Raw genomic sequence first — 20,263 nt, forward strand, 5'->3', positions numbered from 1 at the left:
ACAGGAGCAAGACGAGAAAAATCCTTAGGAGCTGCCGAGGTGCTGCCTGGGGAAGGCCAACATGACTAGTTACAGGGACCCCTGACAGCTTCCAAAGGCCCTTGCACCATGGGTTACGAGATCAGGGGCAAGTACAGCATGAAGAGCTGCCAGAAGGGACCGGTCAGGGACTTGCCTGGTGGTCCAGTGGTTAAGAATCCGCCTTCCAATGCAGGAGACTCAGGTTGATCCCTGGTCGGGGAACTAAAATCCCTCATGCCGCAGGGCAACTAAGCCTGCTCTCCACAACAAAAAGCCAGTGAAGCCAGAAAACAACAACAAAGGAGGGACTGAGGGACTGGTCAGTGCATAAAGGATGCCTGGCCAAAGACACCCTTGACCATGGCATTCATCAAAGGGAGAATGTTTCTGAAATGGCCCCAACATAGGGTGACATGAAGACCGTTAGAAACGTGAGTTCCTCCCCGAGTGAGGCACCCTCACTATTTTCACAATTGACCACAGCAAGAAGGGGAATCAGGAAAAAAAAAAAAAAAAAGAAGGAAAAGCAGAATCACATGTTGCAGTGAGGGTGATACGTCTTGCCTGTGGACAGACCATGCGGAGGCAAAACGAAGACAGAGCCTCCTCCTTTGCTGGAACTCTGCCTTCCCGGGACTGATGTTCTGTTCTGGGAGCTGCTAGTCTTCTCTCCTCAATTATACACAAGTTATTACTGATTTACTTTAATATACCTTGATGCACCCATACATACATACCCATGGTTGAAGGTACATTTAAACAGTATATTTAAATGACAATGCACCATTTAGAGATTTTACATTGTCGTTTTCATATCAGAAGCCAATTATATATCAATTGATTTTACTGTCTTAATTTGGGCTTTAAAAATAAGTGTTCAAAAATAGCTAGCAAGTGTATACTTAGAGCTGATTCACATTGTTGAGAAATGCCAACAAGTAAAACAGATTCGAACCCAGCCTCTACTGGAGCTTACATTCCTGAGGGGGGAGGGACAGATGATCCTACACATTATCACTTCAATGCAGAAACCAATGCAACATTGTAAAGCAGTTATCCTCAAATTTGAAAAATAAAATTAAAAAAACAAACAGTAACAACAACAAATATGGAGCAGATGGTTCGCAGGAATTCTGAAGTGATAAGGTGTGTTTTCCCTATTTTAATTTCTTTACAAATCTTGAGGTAAAAAGTTAGCTAACTGCTTCACCATCAGTCCAAAGAGAATTAGGGATTTTAGAAAATAAATATTACTGTAAGTTGCATTAAAGGATAATGCAATTGTTGATACTAAGACTTTGTCAGATAAGTATGGCGTCTTAAAACATTACTCAAAAAAAAAATTACTCAGCTAATGGAAATAGAGCAGTTTTATAGGTTAACACAATGTAATATTTTTTAAGAGCAAATGATAGAGAAAACAGTTTCATATATTATAGCTCATTTTACTTGTATGCTCATGTTTAGATTTATCTACTCTTAAATAATGGTCAGTAAGGAATTTAGTAACTTCAGTTTAATGTAGCCTGTTGGCAGAAATCCCGCTTTTTTGGTATGAAGTGATAATGTGTAGGATCATCTGTCCCTCCCCCCTCAGGAATGTAAGCTCCAGTAGAGGCTGGGTTCGAATCTGTTTTACTTGTTGGCATTTCTCAGCTGTCCTCCGAGAGGTGCCTCACTCAGAGAGATGCTCAGAGAAAGGTGGTTTCTCCACTGAAAGACTGCACAGCGATACTTTATATCCCCCAACAGAGGGAAACAGAACCTTCATTTACATCCCCAAAGTCACTGAACAATGTATGAAAGGGTTTGCCTCAAGAGTATTTTAATAATTCTTCATGCATCTTCTGTGTTCTGTTGGAATACCTTCCTGTACTTAATACAGAAGCTTTTTAAAGAAGATAAGTAGCTTTTCAGTTTGCACCTGTATCTTATTTCTAAACTGGGATTTTATAACCTGAGTAATGTACTTTGGAATCGACCTTTTTAAAGTAGAAGACCATTTTTAAAATTACCAGCTCAATACATTTCTTTAATTTCTCCAGTATATTTGTGTAAATTACAAAGTTTAAATTATGGCCCTTTTTTGTAAACAGGGTTTCCTGGTGGCCATGAAGCCTGTAGTTTCATTTCTCCCAGCCTGGAAATCTTTTCTAAAAGTGCCACCACATGTAAAAGATTAAGAGTTTGGGTATGGTTTCATAAATTTCTTAGGAGTCTTTAGAACCCTCATAAGATATATGCAAGTATTTAGTGGTCTCCTGGGCTTGGGGATGCGGTTTCAATTCCTGGAGCAGGACAGTTCCCTAGAGAAGAAAATGGCAAGCCACTCCAGTATTCTTGCCTGGAGAATCCCATGGTGGAGCCTGGGGGCTACAGTCCATGGGGTCACAAAGAGACACAACTTAGTGGCTAAAAACAGTAACAAAAAGTGGTCTCCTTTAAGACCGGAATTCCTTTGCATTCAAGAAACATTAAAGCCTCTGAACATCAACATTTCTAGGAGTGCCCTGAACGTTTAGATCAAAGTACCCCTGTTGAAAGTGTATATTGGGTCAACTTGGATATATCCATTTAACGTCTGCAGAAATATGCAGTTTTATCACTGTAAATTTGGAGTCCCCTTTGGGGGGTTCCAGAATTATCTTACATTCACCCTCCCCATTTCCCAGTTCACTGAAGCATTCAAACAGGAAAAACAAAATCTCAAACTTCCGATAGTGGGAAGAAAATGATTGTATTCTTATGCAAATTTTACATACAGCTTCTTTCTTCTGAGCAAAAGGGGAAAAAAAGGAAATGCATATATCCTGACGCAAAACAGTGAGATGTGTAAAGCAGTGCCTGTCCACACACCTACCTCACCAGCAGTTGAAGGTGTGGAGAAGCCCTCTCAGACAGGCAGCCTGGCGGTCTCCCACTGACTGTTGCCGCTCCTCCCAGGTCAGGAGCCCTCTGTTATAGGGAGGAGGCTGCATGGCTGGGGCTGTCCCTCCTGAGCGCTCCATCACCCACAGTTTACTAGCAATCCCAGAACCCCAAGGAGAGCAATGATAAACCTCAAGTCAAGAGGGGGAAAAGGCCCGCCTCGGATTAGACCGCCTCCAACCCAGTGCTGTGACCTTCGGGGCAAGAGCATTCTGCCTTGAGGGGGGTCATCCTTTGCGTCATAGGCTGTTTAGTGGTACCCCAACCTCTATCCACCAGATGCTGGCAGTGCCCCTTCCCCAGCCATGACGGCCCACAAGGTCTCCAGACCTGGCTGGTCTCCCCCAGGAACACCACTGCCTGACTTGGTCAGACTCAAAATTGGGGTTCACCAGGAGGATGCTCCCCCTCAAATTCTGATTGCCCTTACGTGTCTCAAATCATAAAATTTGCATGCCTATTCTGTGTATTTTTTGGACCAAAACGACCAACAGTCTCTTGCCTCAGCTGTAAAATAGTGACTGTGTATAGATTCTCCGAGGAAGAGGACAGTCTCCTATAGAGGGTGTGCCAAGCAGGTCAGTCAGGCTGCAGGAGCAGACCAGCTCCTCAGCAAGACCCAAGGGGTGTTACTTTCAGCGCTCTGTATTGTATTTGTCTCAGGAAGGAGTCTCCGTCCTCCTCTCTCTCCCCTCCCCAGGCTGGTTAGCCATCCAATTGTTGATCTGAACAGGCAGACTCAATCTCCATTTGAATAAAGCAAGTGTTAGAAACTACACTTAATTCAACCTTCTGTATGAATCGAGAAATCCCAAGCCTCTCCTGTAACCAATCAGGAAACCCTAAAATGTCAGTAAAACAGAGATAATGATTTAAATTGTATTACTAAGATGATAAATTATCAAGTAAGGCAAACAATTAGAAATGCAAACTTTTAGAAATTAGGAGTTACATTTTAAGTGAGTCGCAACAGTTTTGGAAGTCTAGATGTCTTAAAACACTTGTTTGATAATAAACCAAAGAAGTATACACCTTTACACACATTTCCACACTGAAGAGCAGAGTAAGCTTGTGGTTCCTTAATAGAACTAGCTTCTTAGTCCAGTATAGTCCAGAATTTTCTGCAGCCTTAGGAGCAAAAAAACATGCTTTGTTCATGAGCATCGGGAAAAAGCACTGGGGACTTCCCATGGTAAGACTTCGCCTTCCAATGCAAGGGATGTGAGTTGAATCCCTAGTCAGGGAGCTAAGACCCCACATGTCTGGCAGCCAGAAAAACCAAAAGGTAAGACAGAAGCAATATTGTAACAAATTCAACAAAGACTTTTAAAAAATGGTCCACTCAAAAAACTCTTAAAAAAAAAAAAAACACACACTAGTAGTCTCCTGGTTAGCCCAAGCCAAAAAAGAGTAAAAAAAGAAAAAAAGAGTAGACTAGAGAAGCTTAAAACATAGGAAAAGGAAAGAGCAGAAGAGTTTTAACAGGCGGAATATGGAGCAAAGGATGTTCTGCCCCCATAGGGCATGCACGCGTTTCACCTTCAGCTGCCAAGAACCTAGGAGTTCATGGCTAAGGGTGTGGCTGTGGAGTCAGAGGGATGAAGCCCCACCCAGCCCCTGGCTAGTAGTGACTTTAAGGAGCTCATTTAACCCCTTTGGCTTGTTTGCTAGCCCTGTGAGATAGGAGGAGGCTCTCTAATCCTCAGAGTGTTTGTAACACTCAGGGTAGCTCAGCACCTGGCATGTGAGCCCTCGGTACAAGGTGGTTCTGCCTTTGGCCTTGTTCACCCTGAGTCCCTGGCACCTCAGGCTGTGTGGCTGCTGCCCTTCCTGGCCCCTCCCTTCCCCACTGCATCATCCCTGCCAGATTCAATTCCCTCTGGTAGCACTTTGGCTCTAATGGGTAAAAACTCAACTTTCCCCCCATTTCCTCTCTCTTCCAGCTCAGCTTTTCTGAGTGACTTTTAATAAGCAGCTCAAATCCAGCCCTCACTTTTCTATTTGACTTTATTTTTCACCACTCGCCAGAATGCTTTTTCCATGTGGGACAGTATAGTGGTCTCTCTGTGACTCTCAAAACTTCATTCTCACCTCCTCCTGTGTAAACCCTGCCCATCCTTGAGGGTCAGCTTCAGTCCCGGCCTCTTGAGACCACCTAGGTCACTGCAGCCTTAGCTGTTCGATGTTTCTCAGGCAGCTAGCTCCACGTGCCCAGTGATTTGTAAGGTACCAGGAACACTAACATGATGGGGATTTGGCCTCCACCTGTCTGGGATTCACAAAGCCTCATACAGTAGACAGGCAGGTAAATGAGAAAGAGCTCCAGGTATTGTGCTGGGTTACCCTTCCCCTGGTCCCTGACTTGGCATCCTCACAAGGATTTAATTATACTTTGTTTTCTTTGTACTCTGGTGGCTGAGCCTCACATCCCCAGTAAGCTGCAGGCATAGGACTGAGTACAGAGTGAGCACTTTAGAACATATGCTAGCTTGACCTTTAACCTCAATGCATATGTAAAAGGAAGCATGGTTGCTCGACCTGTTGTAATGGGCTTCCTAAACTTCAAAAGAAAAATTAGAAGACAAAGTTGAGAGGACTTCTCTGGTGGTCCAGTGGTTAAGAATCTGCCTTGCAATACAGGGGATATGTGTTCGATCCCTGGTCGGGGAGCTAGTACCACATGCCTTGGAGCAACTGAGCTCATGAGCCACTACTGGTGAGTCTGCGTGCAGCAACAAAAAGCCCCACCTGATGCAACGAACATCCCACGTGCTGCAACTAAGACCCAAGGCAGCCAATTAAATAAAGTGAACTTCCATAATACTGAATTATTTAAAAAAAAAATGATGATGATGATAAGCTCCTGGCCATCACCATAAATCTCTTGGTGACTCAGATGGTTTCTAGGCCTGCAGAATTCATTGAACGGTGCATTTTTCAATTGGGAATTTCTAAAATGAAAATAAAGACTCACCCTCTGAACCAAATAAACTTAGCCTTATGGAAAAGTCACCGCATTGTCCTTTATCTCTCGTTCCATCACGGACCAGAAAAACCATCATCAAAGCTTGGCATGAGCATTTCCTGAATTTCTGAGTTTCTGCCTCCACTGGAGAGATGAGAAAGTATGAAGCCAGCTCAGTTCCCATGGGCAGAGCCACCTTTCGGGTTTGGCACTGTGCCCGTGTTAGTGCTGGCGAGCACACACAGTCGGTCCCTAACAGAACTAACTGTCCAGGTGTCAGTAATCTGTGCCCAGTGGGATCCTGTATGTCACATGCTCTGCAGAGCATCCTCAACAAGTCCCCCTTCCCCTCCCACTAAAATTAAACTATATTTCCTTTGTACGTGGCTTAAGAGATTTGGGGCATTTTTATTTGTAAACTTGCCAGAGACCTGTGTGAACTAGCACTGCTTCCTTCTCTGGCTTATCCCCATGCCCGACAAGGTAGTATTGATATTTCCAAGTCCTCTCATGTCACTAATACAATATACACTACCTAATGTGGCGGGGGGTGGAGGGGAGTCAGACCAGAGATTGAAATTACCACTAATTCTCAACTAGAACCCTTTCTTATTAAAGGGCCAGCTCAGATTACTAGAGGGAGGCATCATTCTATGCCCTAAATGCTCGTATTATAACGGAGGACAGAGAGAAAACCCTGTTCTCATGGAGCTTGTATTCTAGTCCTGTAAGAAAGATCAATAAACGACCTAATTTTAGATAGTGATTAGTGCTGTAAAGACTCAAGATGGGATGGGACGATGATAATGACAAGATAGTTGGGACTTCCCTGTCAGTCCACTGGTTAAGACTCCACGCTTCCACTTCAGAGGGTGTAGGTGCAATCCCTGGTCAGGGAACTAAGATCCTACATGCTGGGCAACCAAAAAAAGAAATTTTCTTGAACTGAATAAAAATGAGAATACAACCTATCAACTTAAAAAAATTTTATTAAAAATTGTTAAAGTGTTCTTGCAGCACAGAGTGACAGCAGGCCACGGCAGACTCCGCAGTGGTGTTACCTGGGAGCCGGGGGAACACACGTGGATGGTGCCCCATTCAGGGTAGTAATGGCAGACAGCACATAGTTCTAGGCACAGTTGTAAATACTTTAAATTTGTAAAGCTTAGTGTGGTTGCCCCAAGTCACGCTGTTGTTTAGTCGCTAACTAATGTCTGATTCTTTTTGACCCCGTGGACTGACTAGCCCACCAAGCTCCTCTGTCCATGGGGATTTCCAAGCAAGAAAACTGGAGTAGGTTGCCATTTCTTCCTCCAGGGGATCTTCCCAACCCAGGGATCGAACATGCATCTCCTGCATCTGCAGGTGGGTTCTTTACCACTAAGCCACCAGGGAAACCCTCCCTAGCCACGTAGGGCAACTTAAATTTGAATTAATTCAAATCAAAATAAATAAAACACAGTTTTCCTTTTCTCAGACATACCAGCTACCTGTGTGGCAGGGGCTCCTGTGGCTGGTGGCCACATTGTTGGGCAGCAGAGAAGAGAGGATTTCTACCACTGCAGGAAGTTCTCTTGGATAGCGGCTCATTAGATTAACTCATTTAATCTTCACAACCACCTGACTAAAGTAGATACTGTTTTCCCATCTTGCAGATAAGGAAAGTGAGGCACAGGGTGTTTATATATAACTTGTCCAAAGGCCCAGACTTAACAGGTGGCAGGGCCAAGATTCAAACCGGGGCCACCAACCTCTGGATCCAGAGCCCGGGGGTTCATCCCTACCTGCTGCATCACTGGAGCTCATCCTCAAGTACAGCTCCCCTCTGCAGACCACCGCCAACAGGATTTTACATCTTGGTAACATCTTATCCCCAAGTGCTTTACAGTTCAGCTCAATGAAGTTCTACGCTAAGGGTTTGATCTTTCCTAATTTTAAAAGTGTTAGCACAGTTTCTCCTTCCTTAAAAAGAAAAAGAGGGACTTTCCCAGTGATCCAGTGGCTAAGATTTCATGCTCCCAATGCAGAGGGGCCCGGTTTTGCTCCCTGCTCAAGGAACTAAGATCCCACATACCGCAACAAAAATTGAAGATCCCGTGTGCTACAACTAAGACCTGGCACAGCCAGATAAATATTTTTCAAAAAGAATTATGTGGTTATCTATAAGCCTGACACATAAACAGTAAATAGTAGCCATAATGACTAGTTTTGTGAATGATGTTCAGCTTTACATGATTAAAAAACGCCTTTGAGTATTTTCTTGCCCCAAGTGCCTCAGACCAACCCAGAGGCTGTGTCCAGCCAGAGCTGGGGGAGACGGAACAGACTGTCACCAACACCATCACTGTCTGCAAGCTCGCTTCGCTCTGCAGTGGTCACCCCCTAGAAAAGCAGAATAAAGCCAGTGGAAAAGCATCTCTGGGCATCTGTTTTCACTGAGACAGGAGCTGCTTCACACCCTCCCACAATCAGCAAAAGAAGTGCCCCACGTGATCCAGGGTGACCATCCAGTTACGAAAAAAATGGGAGGAAAAACAAATTCCACCAGCTCCCAAATGACCAATAGACTCCACCATATTTTGGTCCAACCAGGAGAAACTGAAACACCCAAGAATTTTGGACTTCAAATGGAAAATCTGAGCATTCTAAACCAAAATTGCCAAGTTCCAAGAATGTGGATACGGGCACTTCACTGGCGGTCCAGTGATGAAGACTCCATGCTCCCAATGCAGGGGGCCAAGTTTCAATCCCTAGTCAGGGAACGAGTTTCTACAGGTCGCAACCAAGAGTCCTAATGCTGCAACGTGAAGATGGAAGATCCCACGTGCAACAGCTAAGACCTGGCTAGCACAGCCAAGTAAGTATTTTTAAAAACACAAACGTGGCTACATTATTGAAAGTACCTATTGGTAAAGTGAGCCCTGAAAGAGTGCCATGAATGGAGGATTATTATTAACCCCACGGAGGAAGCATGAGGTCAAATATGAGAGGAAAACAAAGGTCGTTGTACAAATAGAAAAAGGGACACAAGAAAATAGTGTCAAGGTCAAGGACAGGAAGAATGAGAAAATACTGAATTGCATCCCCTTCTCTGGAAAATCCACATGAATATAAAATGCAGTGATTGTTTTCTTTCCCCAATTCCTTCTACCCTCCCACAGCTGACAGATAATCTATGAAATACAGTGGCCCTTCCTCTAATTTTACCTTTCTTTGTTTTTATTTATTTCTACTGGGATAATGGCTCATACTGATGGCTTATTTATCTAAACTGAGCCAAATTCTGTTGCAAAGACAAACCTCAAATTACCTGCACAACACCTGCCTTCCTTGCCTCGTTCTCACGCACGTCAGCTTCATCCGGATCTCAGTGTTGCTTGTTTTAAATGCCAGACCTTCTTAATAGATCAGTGTTTTGTGTGGAGTTTTTCTTCTCCCCCTGGAACTCAATGAGCAACCTACTAAAGAACTGGAATATAGAATTCTAAGAATTCTCCTGATCCCTGACACAATAGAGAATCATTGTGAGTAGAAAGAACTTCATGGGAGATGCCCTAAATGTCATCAGTAAAAGTGCCTCGTTTATTCTACACAGCACAGGAAGCTCACAGAAAGGACACTTCTGAAGACGTGGATAATCTATCTCGGGCCTGTCTGCTCAGTAGATAGACAATCAAGAGGTCAAGCAACCTCAGGTGGACATGCTGCACCAGTCAAAAAGGTTCTAGGGGATGAAGAGCTAGGTAAATGCCTTTTTTTAAAAGAATAAGTTTATCTTCTTTTAAAACTATTTGAAGCCACCTGAATGCAAAGAAAGTCCAAAAGGGAGAGGATTTATCTTAGTGTGTGGCTGATATTTTGCTGTACAGGAGAAACTGGGCTTCCCAGGTGGCACCAGTGGTAAAGAACCCGCCTGCCAGTGCAGGGGATGCATGGGAGACATGGGTTCGACCCCTTGGTCAGGAAGTTCCTCTGGGGGAGGAGCACAGCAGCCTACCCTAGTATTCTTACCTCAAGAATCCCATGGATAGCAGAGCCTGGTGGGCTCTGGTATATAGAGTCAAAAAGAGTCTGAAGCGACTTTGTACACATGTGGTAGAAATTAACACAACATTGTAAAGCAAGTATAAGTGAAAGTAAAGTCGTGTCCGACTCTTTGCGACCCCGTGGACTGTAGCTCTCCAGGCTCCTCCGTCCATGGGATTCTCCAGGCAAGAGTACTGGAGTGGGTCGCCATTTCTTTCTCCAGGGGATCTTCCCAACCCAGGGATCAAACCCAGGTCTCCCGCATTGCAGGCAGACGCTTTAACCTCTGAGCCACCAGGGAAGCCCTGTACGCCAATAAAAAATAATTAAAAAAAAAGAAAAAACTCAAAAAAGTGTGTTTAAGGAAAAAAGCCCCATAAAAATATTTTATTAGTGATCACCAGAGGATATGTAATTACTGAAACTAAATGGTTGGCCCTGGTGCCTTTAGTCACTGACTTGACTATTGTTGGACTGTTTTAATGATTTCAAAGATCAGTTCAGTTCAGTCGCTCAGTCATGTCCGACTCTTTGTGACCCCATGAATCGCAGCACGCCAGGCCTCCCTGTCCATCACCATCTCCCGGAGTTCACTCAGACTCACATCCATTGAGTCCGTGATGCCATCCAGCCATCTCATCCTCTGTCGTCCCCTTCTCCTCCTGCCCCCAATCCCTCCTAGCATCAGAGTCTTTTCTAATGAGTCAGCTCTTTGCATGAGGTGGCCAAAGTACTGGAGCTTCAGCTTTAGCATCATTCCTTCCAAAGAAATCCCAGGGCTGATCTCCTTCAGAATGGACTGGTTGGATCTCCTTGCAGTCCAAGGGACTCTCAAGAGTCTTCTCCAACACCACAGTTCAAAAGCATCAATTCTTCGGCGCTCAGCCTTCTTCACAGTCCAACTCTCACATCCATACATGACCACAGGGAAAACCATAGCCTTGACTAGACGAACCTTAGTCGGCAAAGTAATGTCTCTGCTTTTGAATATACTATCTAAGTTGGTCATAACTTTTCTTCCAAGGAGTGAGCATCTTTTAATTTCATGGCTGCAGTCACCATCTGCAGTGATTTTGGAGCCCAAAAAAATAAAGTCTGACACTGTTTCTACTATTTCCCCATCTATTTCCCATGAAGTGATGGGACCAGATGCCATGATCTTTGTTTTCTGAATGTTGAACTTTAAGCCAACTTTTTCGCTCTCCTGTTTCACTTTCATCAAGAGGCTTTTTAGCTCCTCTTCACTTTCTGCCATAAGGATGGTGTCATCTGCATATCTGAGTTTATTGATATTTCTCCCAGCAATCTTGATTCCAGCTTGTGTTTCTTCCAGTCCAGCGTTTCTCATGATGTACTCTGCATATAAGTAAAGATCTTTACTATCCTTTAAACTTGTTGGAAATAACCCATGTAGGCCCATTTTGTAGAAGGGCAAGCTGGGAGGTGACTTGTTTTTGCATGATTGCCTAGCTCAATTATAATGCTGTCCAGTATGACACAGAGGACAGTGGAGCCTGGCATGCCACAGACCATGGGGTTTCAAAGAGTTGGACATGACTGAACACCAACAAAGGATGAGAGGACTGGGAATGGGCAGAGCTTTCTAGAATAGTACAAGGATTGTTGTTGTTGTTGAGTTGCTAGGTCATATCTGACACTTTGTGATCCCATGGACTGCAGCACAACAGGCTTCTCTGTCCTTCACCATCTCCCTGAGTTTGCTCAAACTCATGTCCATCCAACCATCTCATCCTCTGTCATCCCTTTTTCCTCTTTCCCTCAGTCTTTCCCAGCATCAGGGTATTTGCCAGTGAGTCAGCACTTCACATCAGGTGGCCAGAGTATTAGAGCTTCCACCTCAGCAACAGTCCTTCCAGTGAATATTAGGGGTTGAGTCCCTTTAGGATTGACTGGTTTGATCTCTTTGAGAGTTTCCAAGGGACTCTCAAGAGTCTTCACCAGCACCACATTTCGAAAGGATCAATTCTTCAGTGCTCTGTCTTCTTTATGGTCCAACTCTCACATCCATACATGACTACTGGAAAAAACATAGCTTTGACTAGACAGACCTTTGTTGGCAAAGTGTGATGTCTCTGCTTTTTAATATGCTGTCTAGGTTGGTCATAGCTTTTCTTCCAAGGAATAAGCATCTTTTAATTTCATGGCTACAGTCACTGTCCACAGTGATTTTGGAGCCCAAGAAAATAAAATCTGTCACTGTTTCCACTGTTCCCCATCTATTTGCCAGGAAGTGATGGGACTGGATGCCATGACCTTAGTTTTCTGAATGTTGAGTTTCAAGCCAGCTTTTTCATTCTCTTCTTTCACCCTCATCAGGTCAGTTCAGTCACTCAGCCATGTCCGACTCTTTGTGACCCCATGGACCACAGCACGCCAAGCCTCCCTGTCCATCACCAACTCTGGAGTTTACCCAAACTCATGTCTATTGAGTCAGTGATGCCATCCAACCATCTCATCCTCTCTCATCCCCTTCTCCTCCTGCCTTCAATCTTTCCCAGCATCAGGGTCTTTTCAAATGAGTCAGCTCTTTGCTTCAGGTGGCCGAAGTATTGGCGTTTCAGCTTCAGCATCTGTCCTTCCAATGAACACCCAGGACTGATCTCCTTTAGGATAGACTGGTTGGATCTCCTTGCAGTCCAAGGGACCCGCAAGAGTCTTCTCCAACACCACAGTTCAAAAGCATCCTTTCTTTGGTACTCAGCTTTCTTTATAGTCCAACTCTCACATCCATACACGACCACTGGAAAAACCATAGCCTTGACTAGATGGAACTTTGTTGGCAAAGTAATGTCTCTGTTTTTTAATATGCAGTCTAGGTTGGTCATAACTTTCCTTCCAAGGAGTAAGTGTCTTTTAATTTCATGGCTGCAGTCACCATCTGCAGTGATTTTGGAGCTCCCCAAAATAAAGTCTGACACTGTTTCCACTGTTACCCCATCTATTTCCCATGAAGCAATGGGACCAGATGCCATGATCTTCGTTTTCTGAATGTTGAGCTTTAAGCCAACTTTTTCACTCTCCTCTTTCATCAAGAGGATCTCTAGTTCTTCTTCACTTTCTGCCATAAGGGTGGTGTCATCTGCATATCTGAGGTGATTGATATTTCTCCTGGCAATCTTGATTCCAGCTTGTGCTTCCTCCAGCCCAGTGTTTCTCATGATGTACTCTGCATATAAGTTAAATAAGCAGGGTGACAATATACAGCCTTGATGTACTCCTTTTCCTATTTGGAACCAGTCTGTTGTTCCATGTCCAGTTCTAACTGTTGCTTCCTGACCTGCATACAGATTTCTCAAGAGGCAGGTTAGGTGGTCTGGTATTCCCATCTCTTGAAGAGTTTTCCACAGTTTATTGTGATCCACACAGTCAAAGGCTTTGGCATAGTCAATAAAGCAGAAATAGATGTTTTTCTGGAACTCTCTTGCTTTTTCGATGATCCAGTGGATGTTGGCAATTTGATCTCTGGTTCCTCTGCCTTTTCTAAAACCAGCTTGAACATCTGGTTCACATATTGCTGAAGCCTGGCTTGGAGAATTTTGAGCATTATTTTACTAGCGTGTGAGATGAGTGCAATTGTGCGGTAGTTTGAGCATTCTTTGGCATTGCCTTTCTCTGGGATTGGAATGAAAACTGACCTTTTCCAGTCCTGTGGCCACTGCTGAGCTTTCTGCCACTGGAGTGGTTTTATTTATATCTCAGGATATGCACAAGGATAAAGGCTTGAGCTTCTATGTATCAGTGGTCATCTTCTTAGATGCCCAGTGAGAATTTGGCTAAATAGGTTCTATTAGCACTACTGAAACAATTGACTAGTTTACTTTATTGTAAGTAATAAAAGAAAAGTATGGCTAAATTAAAGTATATAGAGCTTTGATTAATGATGCCTTTCTTTCCTTAAAACCTATACTCTTATTAGGCCCACAAGATAGATAAAAGAAAAGCCCTATCAGCTAAATCCATTGAAATGGTTCATCTGTTTGGCAAACCACACACAGAGAGAGTTTTTTTTAAGCAAGTGTTCACTTGAACACATCTCAGCCTCAGAAATACAGTTTAGGATAGTGATCATCAAGCAGTAACATTTAAGAAGTATCTCTTATTTCATTAGTGTGAAAAGACACTTTGGCATTTGGGTCACCATATCTTAGAGTTATCAACCCGCAGACAATTAAAATCTGCAGTAATCACAGTCAGATGTAGAAATGGAACCACTCATCAGATATGACCTGCTAATTTTCCTTTCCATTTAAAGGCAAATATCACTAGGTAGAACTAGGTGTATGGTGAGCCATGAGGTTTTATATGTCCCTAGATTGTTGGCTCAAACACAAGCTTGTCAGAAGCTCATGAATGGCATCTCTATTTAGTTGCAAATGTTTTCTGCTCTAGCTTCTGAAAAGAAGCTATTTGGGTCATCCTCGGGGGAAGTCAGCTGGAGGCTGCCCAGAAAGAGCGGGAGGAGGACAGGAAGGGCCGAGTGGCGCCATCACAGCCCCACCAGCCTTGGCCACCTCCTTCCTTAGAAGCACCTTCCCTGAAACAAGAAGCACTGAGCTAACTGTGTGCTGATGTGATGCCCCGAGGGCAGCCCCTCCTGGCCGGGGTCAGGGGGATGCGGATGGGGTGCTGGTGCCCCTGCCTCCTGGGGTGGGGTCTGCCGTAGCGGGTGAAGTCACCCAGTTTTCCAGGAGGCCCCAGGCACTCCTGGAAGGTACCGTGTGGCTTCAGACCACAGGACTGCACGTGCTTGTCTTTGCCTGGCCTGTGCTGCCCACTCTGAGGGCCTTTTACACAGCCTGAAACACAGACCTGCTTTCTTCCTGAGACTTTTTCACACAGAAGGGCCGAGCCCCTACCGGTGTACCGACACTTGACATATGATTTTTTACCTAGAAGCCCAACCCGCACCCCCCTTAAATTATGAGCTAATCAGACTGCAGAGAGTCATGGTTCATAAATCCATCGTGTAGGCCTCCAGTGACTGCAGACTTCCCAGACGATCACGTATCGTATTTCCCCACCTAATTGCGGATCCCTCTAATCACATCTGTTACAGCTTTCATGTTAGGCTATGCATTCTTTCAAGGAGGAAATGGCTGTCAGTGACTCAAGAACTATTGATGGGCCTTATATTTTATGATGGATAATGTCAGAGAATTACAGGAAGGTATAACACATGGGGGTGGGGAGGTACTCAAGGGCTTGTCACAATCATTTTCTGCATGTCTCAGGGACACTAAATTGTTGCTTTTATAAAAACTGCCTTCCCATCAATTTTTCTCCATTCTGGTAAAGCAACCCAAGACTACCCTGAAACAGCATAATTAAAACATATGATACCACTTTGCTAGTGGATAGTTAGTGGTTATGTTTAAGAGAAACTGCTTTATATTTTTCTCTGACTATAATGTAATATATTTTCATCATTAAAGAAGTTTTATGTGCTCAGTCACATCCGACTCTTTGCAACCCCATGGATGATAGCCCGCCAGGTTCCTCTGTCCATGGGATTTTCCAGGCAAGAAGAACCTGGAGCAGGTTGCCATTTCCTACTCCAGCGGATCTCCCTGACGCAGGGATCGAACCCACATCTCTTGCGTCTACTGCACTGGCAAGTGGATTCTTGATCGGTGTGCCACCTGGGAAGCTTACAGACCATCTATTAAAAGATGATATGCACTACCCACCCAGACAGAGAACAGACCTCACAAAATACCTCCACCCAGTTTCCACTCGTGGACGAGTGCAAATTTAGTTCAGGTGCCACTTTATCACAGTAGATCAGACATAGGTTAAGTGCTTTATCTGAGACATCGCCCGGTCACTATGTCTTGTAAGTACTGCTGTTGTTCCCTGTGTCATGAGAGGACACAGTAGGGGCAGACAGAGGCTACAGTTAGAACGTGGCTGAGTCTGAATTGGAACCCAAGGTTCTGATTGGTGTGCTAAGCTCTCAACCCCCCTGTTGTATTAGTTTTTAAAAATATCCCAATTCCTTAAGAATGATTAACAAACAAGATTTTTTGTCACTTTAAAAAACAGTTGCACCTTTTATTTTCAGTGTCCTTTTTGCTTCCACTTTTTAATGGTGTCCATTCCTTTTATCAGAATATTTTTGGAGTGGCTGCTAAATGCTTTTGTCTCCTTGAAATGCTGTCCTTTTTCTTGGCACCCCAACTCTTGAGGACTCTCAGATAACTTATCAGTTGAATTTCTTAAATAATATGTGCAAGTAGAAATGACAGGGTTGTGCAACTCACAACAGTGTCTTTATCCAGGATGGTTGTGAACGCAGAATAACGTCAGGATTCACTTCTCAGAGACAGTAAGTTTCCCTTCCTACAAGCAGGTATCCTGGATTGAGAGCTGATGGCCTAATTAGCCTTCGACCTTCTTGTAGCTTCTTGTAGAGTCCTACAGATTGATTCAAAGTAGGAAGTAGGTTCTACTGTCCCTTAGGGTGCCTGGCTCCGCCTGCCTGTCTCTGTTCACTTCCCTGAATGGCTTCTCTCCAGTGAAAATGGAAAAGGCCATCAGAAAACGCCCCATCTGCTTTTATGTTTTCCTCTTTGGAAGGAACTTGAATCCTTTGCTAGCTCATTTTCAAACTTAGATAATGTTCAGGAAACATCATACCCTAGTGTGGGACCACATAAACAATATTTGTATACCGACCAACATTTACATAAAATAATATAGCTAACGTTTACGGAGGACTTACTACGTGCCAGACACCATAAGTGATTGCATTGAGCACTTAACCCTTTTTATGTATTTGCCATGTCTTCGTTGAGGTGCATGGGATCTTCAGTCTTCGTCGAGGCATGCCAGATCTTCCGTTGTGTGGCATGGGGGATCTAGTTCCCTGACTAGGGATTGAACCCAAGCCCCCTGCATTGGGAGCTTGGACTCTTAGCCACTGGACTACCAGCAAAATTTCAGCACTGGGACTGGCTCCCTTAGATATTACGATGGTTTTGGTGACAAGATAGGGTTAGATTTAACCCCTAAACACTCAAGCACCTCAAGACTTTTGCCTTTCTGCCCTTTTTTTAATCCCACTGTGCTAAGCAAATCTTTGTTGGGCCGTAGGTTCTTGACCTTGAAATACAGAGGTGTGGAAATACAGAATAGTTGGTTTTGAAGGTCTCTTCCACCCTCAGCCTTTCCCAAGTGCATGAATCTACTTAGGGCACCACCTCAAGGCTGGGAACCATCTCTTCTCCTCTTACACTTCATCACGACACTCGCCACCTTTGTCCTCTGGCCAACCTTCATATTCACCATGACAGTGCTTCAGCTAAAGGACACCAGAGTCACACAGAGAGTTCCCACAAGAAAAGCCGCAGAGGTCCTTATGCACAAAAGGCTTGGACGCCGAGGGTCTGGACAGAGCCAGGCAGCTCCTGCTGGGTCTCAGGCCCTGCTGAGCACCTGCAGAGACAGCCAGACTCCCGTCTTTCTGGCGGTTCATGGCCTGAGAACCAGATGTGAACGGGTTATAACTTATTCATGACTAGAATCTAAAATAGCTTGTTATAACTAATTCACAACACCACGTGAGTACTGGGTGTGCTATTTTTTTTTTTTTCAGATTCTAAAATTATTACCCTATTTCCACAAGCTTTGTGTGGAGCAAAAAAGATAGGTCTACTTTCGATCACCCAGGAACAAAGAAATGTCCCATTTTTAAATGGTGAGACCCTTCCCTAACAAAGATACTCCATTTCTTTTAGTCTAAGAAGTGTGGTCCGGGGATACTTTGAAATATTGCTTCTGGCATGTGAAGAAATTACGGGATGAGGTCATGTTCGAATAAGCACTGTGGCAGTGCTTTTTTATTAATGCCCTGTAATTCTTGTTGAGATTCCCCACTCGGCATCCTCGGGAAGCCGTAGAAAAGATCCGAAGCTCGTACGTAACTCAGGAAGGAGCGCAGACATGGAGCAGAGTGGGCGCACAGGGGTGGGCGGTGGTTTGCCAGGAGCAGTGTAGATTGCAGGACCGGTGTGCAGAGCCCCGTGCTGGGGTGGGGAGTGGGGCAGACGCCGAGGGTGAGAGGCCAGCAGCGTAGGCATGTCAGGGGAGACTGAGGGGAGGCAGCTGGCAGGCAGGGCCTCTGGGAACGTGGAGTTGGACCCCAAGAACGTCAGAGGGATATGACACGATCAGGGCTATGCCTCGAGAGGAGAACGTAGGCAAGATGTGAGTGTGCCTAGGAGAGCTGTCAAAGGAAAAGCAAGGTACCTGTTTAAAAGGGGAAAAGATGAATCTGGCTTGAGTGCATCCGCCACTGGAGTCCCAGAGCCGTTTCTGGCTGCTGGTGGCCGAGCTGAGGCAGTGCTTTTGGCCCCAGAACAGGCTCCGTGCTGACGCGGCCCCCTGAGGGCTCCTGTGAGCCTGGCCTTGGACAAGGAGAGAGGGATGGTGGCCCCGGCTCCTGGACTGGGCACAGGCCAAGGATCAGGACGCATGCGTCATGTGACAGTACCTCATCGTCTCTTCCTGTGCTGCCTGGCTGCTTTCCACAGAAAGGCTGGCTAGGCCCAGAACGCCCTCGCCCATTTCCTGGAAACCCTGGCTGATATTAAGAGCAAGACTCAGGACTTCCCCAGTGGGGCAGTGGTTAAGACCCCTCACTACCAATGCAGGGGGTATGGGGTTCGATCCCTGGTAGGGATCAAGTGGTGTGGTCAAAAAAAAAAACAACGCAGAATTGTTGGTGAGTTCTTCCGCTGTGTTGGATGGACAGCAGAGCCTTCTCGGTCATTGACTGTCTCACCTGAGTGTAGGCAGTGGTGACTCCTGCCTGTGTCAGCAGTGGTGCTCCAGGCCCATCCTGGTGGTCTGCCAGGGGTTGGAGGAGGCAGTGGGGACTACATCCCTTCTGGCCAAGATGCTCCTGCAACGGACGGTGCTCCTTTCCCCCTTGGCCACAGAGCACTACAAGACACATGCTTTGTGGAGAGCATCTGAATCCCTGAATGAAACTGAGATCCACGCACAGGACCCAAGGGCGAGGAGCAAGGCTCCGATGCAGCATTTCTTGAACTACCCTTTTACTTGTGGGTAGGTAGAAGGTTCCTGTTTTTCCCCAGAGGGGTGTTTGTGAAGTGACATAAGTGATGGGAAAGCACTCTGTGCTCGTGTGAGCAGAGACAGTTCCATAAATAAGATCCTAATGTCATCACTTATACAGTAAAGCCCTGAAAGGGAGGAAGGGACATTAGTTGTGAGTTCGGTTGACAACTGGACGTGAGCTACTGATGGGCCATTTGTCCTCAGGCCGAGACAGAGCAGACCCAGCAAGGTCGGGGTCCTCAGGTCTTTCTGAGAACCGTCACGGAGAGCATGTCGTCACCAGGAGATGCTGCTAGTGTCCCTCCCCACTCTGGGAAGCGGTCGCAGGTGCCCACCGTTATAGAACTCAGCCCTTTTCAAGTGTTAAGTTTCTGAACATGTAGAGCAAACAGTAAATTCACAGAAATTTACTTCCTAGTGAATTTGCCAAAGGGGGAAAAAAACTTGGATGTGGCCTAACCTCCAAACACAAGGTAACTGGTTCCGCAGGTGGGCCCACTTTGAGATGCCCAAGGCATCTGCTTCTGCCAGGGTTCCCTGGGGAAGATGCGGGCAGAGGGCGGGCTTGCCCTCTGACTGCTACCCCGGCCGGAACCTAGTCCTCCGCAGCGAGGACTGCATCTCCCAGGGGAGAAGAGGGCCCGTGGCCAGGCCACGCTGCCTTTGACCAGGCAAATAACTGTAAAATTGCCAATGGCTCCTGGTAACACTGAGAGAACAAACGGGATTGCCTCAAGACAAAAAGCTGTAGTACAAAGAGCCCACAACATGTAGTATGCGCCCTTTTGACCCGAAAAATGCAGTGTTTTGGCAACCACGCTTTATGGATGTCACCCTCCATTACTGGCTGACACAGCTGAGGGGGCCTGAGTGCCTTTGCTCAAGCCGGATGTATTATTCATCTGCAGCAGACGCCTGCGTTTTCCCTTCATCCGTCGCGCTGACCCTTTCAGGGAGGGGTCACGAATGCTCCTTCATGTCTGTGAATCCCATAGCGCCTCAGAGATGCTGAATTCAGCCTCCCAGGACCGATTCCATCCCTTCCTCCAGACTGTCTGCGTCTCTCAGCTGCGTCTCCTTGATCTAAACAGGATGCTTCTGTAGCTTCATTCATGTCAGCTTCTTGGAAGGATTAAGTCATTGTGGTGATTCCATGTCATCAGTAGCCAAGGAGATGACATTAAACCATTACCTTCTCTCTTTTAAAATATTTATTTTATA

The 20,263-nt window shown here is 45.4% G+C and overlaps 1 protein-coding gene across 3 annotated transcripts in view; it reads left to right on the plus strand.

Moving 5' to 3' along the window:
- The window catches only part of CCDC92 (coiled-coil domain containing 92), a 39,585-nt gene that overhangs the window by 7,432 nt on the left and 11,890 nt on the right, over positions 1–20,263 (plus strand). Inside the window, exon 1 of one of the 3 annotated variants that reach the window (XM_040250601.1) lies at positions 15,937–16,286. The exons of the other annotated variants lie outside the window; for them this stretch is intronic. The gene's annotated coding sequence lies outside the window, so the exon portion shown is untranslated. Of the gene's footprint in view, positions 1–15,936; positions 16,287–20,263 lie in introns of those variants that run through there. 3 annotated transcript variants of the gene reach the window in all.

This window comes from Oryx dammah, unplaced genomic scaffold, assembly GCF_014754425.2.
Source record: "Oryx dammah isolate SB20612 unplaced genomic scaffold, SCBI_Odam_1.1 HiC_scaffold_12, whole genome shotgun sequence".
Lineage (NCBI taxonomy): Eukaryota > Metazoa > Chordata > Mammalia > Artiodactyla > Bovidae > Oryx > Oryx dammah.